The sequence below is a fragment of the Triticum aestivum genome, chromosome 6B, assembly GCF_018294505.1.
Source record: "Triticum aestivum cultivar Chinese Spring chromosome 6B, IWGSC CS RefSeq v2.1, whole genome shotgun sequence".
Taxonomy (NCBI): Eukaryota; Viridiplantae; Streptophyta; class Magnoliopsida; order Poales; family Poaceae; genus Triticum; species Triticum aestivum.
In genome coordinates this window covers 101,715,545-101,728,582 of record NC_057810.1, presented here as the reverse complement: position 1 = coordinate 101,728,582, position 13,038 = coordinate 101,715,545, and positions in this window count along the sequence as shown.

Genomic DNA, 13,038 nt, shown 5'->3' with positions numbered 1-13,038 from the left:
AAATAACACCTGCACACAAATAACAAAACTCGCAACCCGACGTGTTAAAGGGGTTGTCAATCCCTTCTAGGTACGATGCCTTAAGATAGGCAAAAACCTGAGGTAAAAAGTGGTAGATAGGATAAATAGATCGCAGAACAAATAAATTGCAGAAAGGTATTTTTGTATTTTTGGTTTAATAGATCTGAAAATAAATGCAAAGGAAAATATGATGAAAAGAGACCCGAGGGCCGTAGGTTTCACTAGTGGCTTCTGTCGAGAAAAATAGCAAACGGTGGGAAAACAATTACTACTGGGCAATTGACAGAACTTGATACGTCTCCAACGTATCTATAATTTATGAAGCATTCATGCTATTTTATTATCTGTTTTGAATGATTACGGGCTTTATTATACAATTTTATATTACTTTTGGGACTAACCTATTAACCAGAGGCCCAGCCCATATTGTTGTTCTATTGCCTGTTTCAGTATTTCAAAGAAAAAGAATATCAAACGGAGACCAAACGGAATGAAACCATCGGCATCGTGATTTTTTGGAAGAATATGATCGTGGAGACTTGGAGTTCACGTCAGAAGATACTCGAGGCAGCCACGAGATAGGAGGGCATGCCCCCCTGTCTCGTGGGCCCCTCGAGGCTCCCCCGACCGACTTCTTTCGCCTATATAAGCCTACGTACCCTAAAAACATCAAATATCAAGATAGATCGGGAGTTCCACCACTGCAAGCCTCTGTAGCCACCAAAAACCTCTCGGGTGTCTGTTTCGGCACCCTGCCGAAGGGGGAACCCATCACCGGTGGCCATCTTCATCATCCCGTGCTATCCATGATGAGTAGTTCACCCTCGGGGCTGAGGGTATGTACCAGTAGCTATGTGTTTGATCTCTCTCTCTCTCTCTCTCTCTCTCTCTCTCTCGTGTTCTCTCTTGTGTTCTCTCTATGGCACGATCTTGATGTATCGCGAGCTTTGCTATTGTAGTTGGATCTTATGATGTTTCTCCCCCTCTACTGTCTTGTGATGAATTGAGCTTCCCTCTTGAAGTTATCTTATTGGATTGAGTCTTTATTTGAGAAAACTTGATGTATGTCTTGCCGTGTTTATCTGTGGTGACAATGGGATATCACGTGCCACTTGATGCATGTTTTGGTGACCAACTTGCGGGTTTCGCCCATGAACCTATGCATAGGGGTTGGCACACGTTTTCTTGAGTAGAAACTTTGGGGCACTCTTTGAAGTACTTTGTGTTGGTTGGATGAATTTGAGATTGTGTGATGCATATCGTATAATCATGCCCACAGATACTTGAGGTGACAATGGAGTATCTAGGTGACATTAGGGTTTTGGTTGATTTGTGTCTGTTATTCTAGTACGAACTCTTTAATAGATCGATCTGAAAGAATAACTTTGAGGTGGTTTCGTACCCTACCATAATCTCTACGTTTGTTCTCCGCTATTAGTGGCTTTGGAGTGACTCTTTGTTGCATGTCGAGGGCTTGTTATATGATCTATCTATGTTATTATTGTTGAGAGAACTTGCACTAGTGAAAGTATGAACCCTAGGCCTTGTTTCCTATCATAGCAATACCGTTTACGCTCACTTTTATCATTAGTTACCTTGCTGTTTTTATATTTTTCAGATTACAAAAACCTATATCTACCATCCATATTGCACTTGTATCACCATCTCTTCGCCAAACTAGTGCACGTATACAATTTGCCATTGTATTGGGTGTGTTGGGTACACAAGAGACTCTTTGTTATTTGGTTGCAGGGTTGCTTGAGAGAGACCATCTTCATCCTACGCCTCCCACGGATTGATAAACCTTAGGTCATCCACTTGAGGGAAATTTGCTACTGTCCTACAAACCTGTGCATTTGCAGGCCCAACAACGTCTACAAGAAGAAGGTTTTGTAGTAGACATCAAGCTCTTTTTTGGCGCCGTTGCCGGGGAGGCTAGGTAAGCGGCACTCACTCACACCCCGTCAACTAAGCTCTTTTCTGGCGCCGTTGCCGGAGAGGTGAGTGCTTGAAGGTATATCTTTAGATCTTGCAATCGAATCATTTTGTTTCTTGTTTTATCACTAGTTTAGTTTATAAAAGAAAACTACAAAAAAATGGAGTTGAGTTTGTCTCTTACGCTTCGTCTTTTTTATATCTTTCGTGAGTTTGGTGAAAAGGAAAATTGTGCTCAAGTGCTAGAAGAAGAATGCATTAGAATGTTTGGTACTAGATCTTTGAATGATGAGCATGATTGCAATGTTGTTAGTATGAATTCCTTGAATATCCATGATGCTAATGATATGCAAAGCCACAAGCTTGGGGAAGATATGTTTGATGAATATGATATTTTTAGTCCCCCAAGTTTTGATGTGCAAATTTATTATGATGATAGCATGCCTGCTATTTATGATGATTATATTGATGAAAGTGGGTTTGGAAGAGTGTCAACTTTAGGAAGTAGTGATCCCACTATTTTGGAGGATGTTGAATTTTATTGTGTTGAATACGAAAGTGGATTTGGAAGAGCGTCAACTTTATTTAGTGATGATTCCACTATTTCGGAAGAGGTTCCAATTGATTATGAGAACAAAGTTGCTATCTATGATGATTATTGTGATGACTTGTATCCTATTAAGAATAATGATAACCATGAAACTTGTCATCATGATTTTAGTTTTCAATTGGATTATGCCTCACATGATAATTATTTTGTTGAGTTTGCTCCCACTACTATTGATGAGAAGAATTTTGCTTATGTGGAGAGTAGTAAATTTTATATGCTTGTAGATCATGAAAAGAATGCTTTAGGTGCTGGTTATATTGTTGAATTAATTCATGATGCTACTGAAAATTATTATGAGGGAGGAATATATGCTTGTAGGAATTGCAATAATATCAAGTTTCCTCTCTATGTGTTGAAAATCTTGAAGCTATGCTTGTTTTACCTTCCTATGATAGTTGATTATTGTTCCCATAAGTTGTTTGCTCACAAAATCCCTATGCATAGGAAGTGGGTTAGGCTTAAATGTGCTAGTCATATGCTTTATGGTGCTCCCGTTATGTTTCGATTCTTATCTTTTATGTGAGCATCATTGTCATCGTCATGCCCAGCTGAAAAGGCTTTAAAGAAAAGCGCTTTTTGGGAGACAACCCAATATTATCCTTAATGTTTTTGTGTGTTCACTTGATTATTCCACTGTAGTAATCATGTTTTATAGCTTTTGTTTCAATAAAGTGCCAAGTAAGACCTTTAGGATAGCTTACGGTGATAGTTGTGTTGATCCTGCTGAGAATCAGAAACTTTTGCACCCAGTAAATTAGTTTTCATAGAAACGTGCTTATATCTGATTCTTTTTGCTATGGATTGGTACACAAATTGCTTAGGTCTTCCTAATTTTGTAGGATTTTTGGAGTTCCATAAGTACACGTTTGATACAGATTACTTCAGACTGTTCTGTTTTTGACAGATTCTGTTTTCTAAGTGTGGTTTGCTCATTTTGATGAATCTATGAGTAGTATCGGAGGGTATGAACCATAGAGAAGTTAGAATAAAGTAGATATTACACCATTATGAATTTAGAATGAGTTCATTACAGTACCTAAGTGGTGGTTTTATTTTCTTATACCAACGGAGCTTACGAGTTTTCTGTTGAGTTTTGTGTTGTGAAGTTTTAAAGTTTTGGGTAAAGATTCGATGGACTATGGAATAAGGAGTGGAAAGAGCCTAAGCTTGGGGATGCCCAAGGCACCACAAGGTAATATTCAAGGACAACCAAGAGCCTAAGCTTGGGGATGCCTCTTTCATCTTCGTTCATCGGTAACTTTACTTGGAACTATATTTTTATTCGCCACATGATATGTGTTTTGCTTGGAGCATCATTTTCTTTTGTTAGTATTTTCTTTCTGTTATTTAGAATAATGTTTTGCATCTTTATTTTCAATAAAAAAGTCAAGGATAGCCTTTGCCATGCTTATTTTGCTAGTATACATGTTGCTGTTTGAAAACATAAAGTTTACCGCTGTTGCAAAAATTCCCTATAAAATTCAGAGAATGGTATAATGTTGAAACCTTTTGTATATTGAGATCTGATAAATTCACTACAGTGGGAATTTTATTTCATAATTTTTGGAGTTAGGGAAGTATGATGAATCTTGCATTCTTTATAGACTATACTGTTTTGGCAGATTGCTGTTATGGTTGCATTGTTTGCATATATTTGCTTGTTTAAAGATTCTATTTGAGGATAGGAGTATTAAATATGCAGAGGCATTTAGTATTCAATGTTGAATAATAATTTTAGTGATTTGTTATATTAGAAAATGATGAGGTTTTGCATTGGTTTATATTAACCTATCTCACGAGTTCTTGTTGAGTTTTGTTGTGGATGAAGCTTTTGATAAAAAGAGAAACCATGATATGAGAGGATCCTTGCAATGTCATTTTATTTTGTTTTGCTTTATGTTTGAATACAATACCAAGATATGAAATTATTTAATGAGAGAGAGTCTTCACATAGATACATAATTATTTAGCTACTCATTGATCTTCACTTATATCTTTTTAGAGTAGTTTTTCATTTACTCGTGTGCTCCACTTATATCCTATGAGTAAATTGTTGATTGAGTTGATTGTCATAAATCTGAAATTATATATGCCTCATTTGCTTATACCATGGGGAGTAATGACTTCATGTCTAAGAAGTAGAGGTTGTAAATTTATTGGAGGTTAGCAAGCATTGTATTGGTCATTTGAACAATTCATGAAAGAATTGAAGGAAGAGAGATTTCACATATAAATACATTATCCTAGACATCTTTTATAATTGGGAGCACTCATTAAGTATGACATGCTAAAGAGTTGATGTTGGACAAGGAAGACAACGTAATGGGTTATGTTTTCCGACATCTCAGTTAAAGTATATTGTCATGGATCATTCAAACATGTTGAGCTTGCCTTTCCCCCTCATGCTAGCCAAAATTCCTTGCACCAAGTAGAGATACTACTTGTGCTTACAAATATCCTTAAGCCCAGTTTTGCCATGAGAGTCCACTATACCTACCTATGGATTGAGTAAGATCCTTTAAGTAAGTTGTCATCAGTGCAAGCAATAAAAATTGCTCTCTAAATATGTATGATATTTTGGTGTGAAGAAAATAGCTTTATACGATCTTGTTATGGAAGCAATAAAAGCGACGGACTGCATAATAAAGGTCCATATGGAAGTGCAATATAAAGTGACGTTCATTCACATTAAGATTTTGTGCATCCAATCCTAAAAGCGCATGACAACCTATACTTCCCTCTGCGAAGGGCCTATCTTTTACTTTATGTCTTTTACTTTTATGCAAGAGTCATGGTGATCTTCACCTTTCCCTTTTTCATTTTATCCTTTGGTAAGGACTTTGTGTTGGGGTGATCCTAATATATATATCCAATTGGATGTAAGTTAGCATGAACTATTATAGTTGACATCACCCAAAGGTGAATACGTTGGGAGGCAACACTATAAGCCCCTATCTTTCTCAGTGTTCGATTAAAACTCCATAACCATTAGTATCGCGTGAGTGCTAGCAATTGTAGAAGACTATATGATAGTTGAGTATGTGGAGTTTGCTATTCCTGAAAATAAGATGAATTGCAATTGTTTGAATGACCGAGAATGAAGTTTGCTAGTTTTCAAGAAAGTTTATGGTCTATGCTTTGACATGTGAATTGCTTGTTACTTTATCGTGAGAAGTTTTATGAGATGAACTACTATTATGACATATAATCATGCTAGAAAAGGTGATTGAAATTATCATTGATCAAACTTGCGCACCTTCTAGCATTCACACTTCATAAATTCTTTCTTTTATCATTTACCTACTCGAGGACGAGTAGGAATTAAGCTTGGGGATGCTGATACGTCTCCAATGTATCTATAATTTATGAAGCATTCATGCTATTTTATTATCTGTTTTGAACGATTACGGGCTTTATTATACACTTTTATATTACTTTTGGGACTAACCTATTAACCGGAGGCCCAGCCCATATTGTTGTTTTATTGCCTGTTTCAGTATTTCGAAGAAAAGAAATATCAAACGGAGTCCAAACAGAATGAAACCTTCGGTGTCGTGATTTTTTGGAAGAATATGATCCTGGAGACTTGGAGTTCACGTCAGAATATACTCCAGGCAGCCACGAGATAGGTGAGCGCGCCCCCCTTGTAGGGCGCACCCCCTGTCTCATGGGCCCCACGAGGCTCCCCCGACCGACTTCTTTCGCCTATATAAGCCTACGTACCCAAAAAACATCGAATATCAAGATAGATTGGGAGTTCCGCCGCCACAAGCCTCTGTAGCCACCAAAAACCTCCCGGGAGTCCGTTCTGGCACCCTGCCGGAGGGGGAACCCATCACCGGTGTCCATCTTCATCATCCGGATGCTATCCATGATGAGGAGGGAGTAGTTCACCCTCGGGGCTGAGGGTATGTACCAGTAGCTATGTGTTTGATCTCTCTCTCTCTCTCTCTCTCTCTCTCTCTCGTGTTCTCTCTCGTGTTCTCTCTATGGCACGATCTTGATGTATCGCGAGCTTTGCTATTGTAGTTGGATCTTATGATGTTTCTCCCCCCTACTCTCTTGTGATGAATTGAGTTTCCCTCTTGAAGTTATCTTATTGGATTGAGTCTTTATTTGAGAACACTTGATGTATGTCTTGCCGTGTTTATCTGTGGTGACAATGGGATATCACGTGCCACTTGATGTATGTTTTGGTGACCAACTTGCGGGTTCCGCCCATGAACCTATGCATAGGGGTTGGCACACGTTTTCTTGACTCTCCGGTAGAAACTTTGGGGCACTCTTTGAAGTACTTTGTGTTGGTTGGATGAATTTGATATTGTGTGATGCATATCGTATAATCATGTCCATGGATACTTGAGGTGACAATGGAGTATCTAGGTGACATTAGGGTTTTTGTTGATTTGTGTCTTAAGGTGTTATTCTAGTACGAACTCTTTAATAGATCGATCCGAAAGAATAACTTTGAGGTGGTTTCGTACCCTACCATAATCTCTACGTTTGTTCTCCTCTATTAGTGGCTTTGGAATGACTCTTTGTTGCATGTTGAGGGATTGTTATATGATCTATCTATGTTATTATTGTTGAGAGAACTTGCACTAGTGAAAGTATGAACCCTAGGCCTTGTTTCGTATCATTGCAATACCATTTACACTACTAGGGAAAAGCCTATACACAGAATCTTAGCAGCAGCGCGGCTCAAAAAGGAGCGTTGCTGCTAATTAGCAGTAGCGCGGGTGGGTAAAACTCGCTACTGACAAGTGTTTAGCAGTAGCGCGCTTGGTGTTACCCGTGCTGCTACAAATATCGACCGACAGTGCCCCCCAAACTCCATTTAGTAGCAGCGCGGTCCCGCGAGCCGCGCTACTACTATGGATTTAGTAGTATAGCGCTTTTTATGAGGTCGCTGCTACTAATTTTCAAATGGGACACACTTTTTGTCCCGGTTAGCAGTAGCGCTTTTGCCAAAAACGCGCTGCTGCTACTTTCGTATCAGCAACACGTTTTACGTCCCGCGCTACTGCTTATCCGCACCAACCCACCACCTTTTCCCCACCAGTCCCCTCCCCTCCCCTCCTCTCTTCCCTTTCCCCTACCTCTCACATCCTCCCACTCTCACTCTTCTTCTTCCTCAACACTTCTCCCCCATTACTCTCCCTCTTCTACCTACCTTTCTCTCTCTTCATTACTCCTACCTAACTACACCATCTCCATTAATGCATCTCCTTTCTCTTTTTCCTTCCACCTCCACTAGTTGAAGTTGTCTCCTCCCAAATTAGGTAGCTAGGTAGATGTAGCATCTAGTTAAGTGACCTATTTTCCCCCTAACTAGATCTATCTTTGTCAAGAAGAGCTTTGGGAACTTTTGGTCTTCCTACATCATCATCTCATCACCGTGCTTGATCTCGAGATAGAGGTGATGAAAATTTCATCTTTTGCAAAATGGAAATATGTTTATGTGTGTGTGATATGTTTGTGTAAATTGTGTGTGTGGCATGAGTTGATGCCTAATTGTGCTTTTGAGTTGCCTATGTTTTGCCGAAATGTCGATTTATTTCCGTTTCAGCGAATTCCGGGCAAACTCTAGATCCATATATGTCCTATTTTAGGGAAGGTCATGCCAAATTTTTGTATGACTTTGATGCATGCACGCATTTTTATAATCAATTTGTTTTATTATTACCGTGCAGACGTTCATGATGGTCAGTGGAACGATGGTGGACAGGTGGTTGCGGTCGGCGGTGCAGGACATGAAAGAAAATAACCTAACAGAGGTTTTATGTCCGTGTCGAAAATGCAAAGGAATAGTTTGGCTCGACCCCTATGACGATGGTCGTGTAGAAGCGCACCTGCTCATGACTGGTTTTATGGATGGCTATACTCGGTGGATAACTGAAGATGAGGATGACGATGTTGAGGATGCCGACGGGGTAGACAATGATGACACGGGGCAAGACGAAGAGATGATCGATAATGGCGGCGTGGAAGAGGCCGGACATGGCGGCAGAGAAGGGGCCGGACATGGCGGAGGAGAAGGGCTGGACATGGAGGCGGAGAGAACGACATGGACTCCACGCAGCAGAGTTCGTCGGTACTAAGTTCAATCATGCGAGACCCTCATGTTCAAGCATTGCTTCGCAAGGAGACGAGTACTGAGAGAGCTGCTTCTAGAGAGGAGGCTAAGCTGGAGCAACTGGTGGTAGACTCGAACACTCCATTATATGATGGTTGCAATCCTGAGGTGACCCGCTTGAGTTTCACGCTCCAACTCCTGAAGACGAAGGCTAAAAACAAATGGACCGACACTAGACTCGATGAGCATCTCAAGTACCTAAAGGATGTTCTTCCCATGGGTAATCTATGTCCTACTAGTGTTGATGAGGCCAAGAAGATTGTGTGCCCTCTTGATCTGCCAAACGTTAGATACCATGCATGCATCAACGATTGCATAATTTATCGGAAGGAGCACGCGGAAAAAACAAGTTGTCCGGTGTGCAATGCTTCTCGACACAAGAAGGCCGGGAAGAAATGTCCCCAGAAAGTTGTATGGTACTTACCGATCACTCCCCGTCTCCAGAGGTATTTTATAGATCCCAAGGAAGCAAAGCTAATGCGCTGGCACGCGGAGAGGAAGAAGCCCGACGATGGAGATGATCCGAAGCTGAGACACATGAAGGATGGAAGCCAGTGGAGAGTGTTGAACAACTTCTATCGGTATTTTGAATGTGATGCAAGGAACATCGTGCTCGGCGCGTGTACCGATGGCATGAATCCGTTTGGCAACCAGAACACCAACCATAGCACATGGCCCGTGTTTGTATGGATGTACAACCTCCCCCCTGGTTGTGCATGAAATCGAAGTACATTCACATGAGCATGCTTATTCAAGGGCCGAAAAAACCAGGAAATAATATTAATTTGTATCTGGGGCTACTTCAAGAGGAGTTAGACACGTTATAGAAAACACCGGCCAAGACATGGGACGCCAGCAAAGGTGAGTATTTCAACATGAGAGTCGCGCTGATCACAACAGTGCATGACTATCTCGATTACGGATATGTGGCAGGCCAGGTGTGCCATGGATATTGCGGATGCATGTGGTGCATGGATGATACGACGTCTCAGCAGCTAACGTCAAGGAAAGATGGCGGGTCTGGGAAAATCGTGTACATGGGGCATCAAAGATGGCTTGGACATGACGACCCGTGGAGAAACCATGGAGATCTATTCAATGGTCACACTGAGCATCGAGGACCTCCACGTAAGCGGAGCGGTGCCGAAATCGATGAGAGGATGAATGGGATCATCAAAGGATTCGTTCGTAACATGTCCCGTCCGGATGGAAGCATCGTCCAAGGCTATTTGGCACAAGAGTGCATCTCTTTCTGTGGGAATTTTCTATATGGCGCAGACCAACCGCCTGGTGTTAGTGTTGGTTTGCCCGTTAACAAGCACGATGGGAGGCTCGAAGGAGATGGTCACTGCAACGGTCGCAGGGAACTGCACGTGGCATACTCAGATCGATGCAGCGACTTTGACAGAGCAAACTGGGTAGTGCTACAACACGTAGACGAGGTAGATCCTTTCGTGGCACTGCACAAAGAAATTATCGCAAAGAAGTATCGTGACTGGGGGGTATGCAGGACGGACGCCGAAGTTACTAGAGAGCACAACTCCACTTTCCTACATTGGTTCAAAGAGCATATTATTGCTAATCCCCCGGAGGAGGGCTCTAAGGACGGATTGCTCATATACGCCTTAGCACAAGGCCCCTCGCCCAACCTCGTAACCTATCAGGCATATGATATCAACGGATACACGTTCTACACAGAGGCCAAAGATATGGACAGTGATGATCAGAACTCAGGGGTGACGACGGAATGCATGACCGACAGCGACAACGACGCAACTGAATGATTTTATGGAAGGGTCGAGGAGATCTGGGAGCTTGACTACTCTGGACTGCACAACACGGCGATGTTCCGTGTCAGATGGGCTAAGAATGTCAAAAGAGAAAGCCGGATTTCACTACCATGACTATACCTGACGCCAAGAGCGCTACCGTGAACGCTATCGCAAAAAACGAGCCATGGGTACACGCTAAGCACGTGACACAATGCTTCTTCATAACTCACCCACGCAATCCCAGCCGTGTTGTCGTGAGGAGAGGCAAAATGAACATCATTGGAATGGATGGAGTCGCCAACGAGGAAGACTATGATCAGTACGGCAACCCAATGAGGGAAGATGACGATGATGATGAAGTATACGTCAAAAGAAGAATCAATATTACATTACCTAAGAAAAATTGTACTCCATGGAAAAGGCAAAGTCACAATGAGGGGCTCAATTATTCTTCGACGAACAAGAAGGGAAAGAAGCTGACTCAAAAACGAAAACGTCAGCACTGAGGAAGCGTATGTTATGGGTCAAATGATGTAATATATATATATATACATATACATATATATATATATATATATATATATAGTAGCACTATTCTAATCCCGGGATTAGAATAACTATTTGGATCACGTCACACCCTATATAGGGCCCGATTAGGTGCTTCGAACAAAAAAAAACATCAGACCAACCACCCCCACACCTCGCAGACCTTCTTCCCGATCTCGCTACCGCCTGCTCCGCCCCATCCGGCACCCCGCCACCCCCTCCCCTCCGACGCGCTGCCGCCCCCGCCTCCTCCGGCCGCTCCTCCGCCCCATCCGGCGCGCTGCCGCCCCGTCCCCTTCGACGCGCTACCGCGCCCACCCCCGCCTCCTCCGGCGCGCCGCTGGCCCCCGCCCCCTCCGGCCGCTCCTCCGCCCCATCCGGTACGCCGCCGCCCCCTGCCCCTGATGCGCTGCCGCCCCCGCCTCGCCTCCACCCCCGCCTCCTCTGGCGCGCCGCCGGCCCCCAACCCCTCTGGCGCGCGGCCGCCCCCGTCTCTCCCGCGCACCACCACCCCCTGCTTTCTCCGGCAAGAGGCCTCCCCCGCCTCTCCGCTAGATGTCACCGTTCCTCCTGCTGGATCCCGGCGGTCGTGGTTGCCGTTTCCTACTGGATCCCATGGAGGGAGCACCACACGCTGTTTCCACCCGCCAACCCCCACCACCACGGAGCTCCCTGCCTCTGGCGTGCCGCCATGGGCAACCACCAGCCTCCTCCCGACCCCCAACTGCTTCGCCCCGTTGCCATGTTGTACTTCTCGTGGAGGCCACTTTGACCTTCCTGAGTTTGATTCATATTTGATTTTTTTGTTGCTGGACAGTGAGATCTGTTGCTCATGCGAACCACTACGGGGGAGACGAGCAGCTGATGGGTGTTGTCGCAGATAGGATGAGGAGCGTGGAGCATTGTTATGTTGGGTGCGTCCTGTGCTAGAGCATTGTTATGGTGTGGTGTATGTGTGCACACGAACTGAAGAAAAAGTTTCAGATATTGTAACCAGCTTGTGTGCACAACAAGTGTTTGTGTTTATTCCCACAAGAGAATAGTATTTTATTAAGCGAGAAAAAGTAATACACATACCTTTTGTCTCTGTATGTGCACATGATATATATGTTCCTATGTAATCTTGTGATTCGAAGTTCAAGTATATATTCTCATGTAAACAAAAAAAGCATGGAATTCAAAGAATAAAAACTATGGAGTTTCATAAAAAAATAGCACGGGAAGTTTGTTTCAGAAATTCCGAAGTTCATGTGTAGTACATACAGAAGAAAAATCATCAAATGAAAAACAAGACCGCCGAGGCCATTTCACTAAAAAGCAAAAAATGCATAAAAATGTCATGACAAAATTCTATAAGAAGTTCAAATTTAAAAACCAAACATGTCGACGTTAAAAAAATGAAGTTTTTAATACCTAGAAGTCAAATTTGGAAGGTCAAAAATTTGAGAAAGAAGTTCAAATAAAAAGGTACTTCAAAAATCTTTATAACGGATTTTCCTTGTTTATAAAAAAAAATCAGAGAAGTCCAAATTAAAAAAAGAGGAGCATTTCAAAAATCAGAGAAGTCCAAATTAAAAAAGAGGAGCATTTCAAAAAATCAGAGAAGTCCAAATTAAACATAGGATTTACCTGTTCAAAAAATAAAAAACACACCACCATTTTTTGCACTTTTAAAAACAACTCATACACGGAAAAATGGTTGCTAGAAGTTCAAGTGCTCGGCGAGGAAAAGTTGAACAATTCTTCTGAGAGAGGTTCACCGTGTATTTAGATGTCCAAAATACGTAAAAGTATGTTATTTTTTGTGTTTTAAAATAATTCTCTCAAACCAGAGAGAAGTTCAAAATGATAACAACCGGAAGTTCACGTACTACATGGTGTGTATTTCATATAAGAAAAATACAATAAGGTGAAACAGAGTGAAGTTCAAACAGACCGCCCCAGAAGTTCAACTACTTCACGCATTGCAAAAAACAGCATGTCAAAAACAGAGTGAAGTTCAAAACAGATGTGCCCAA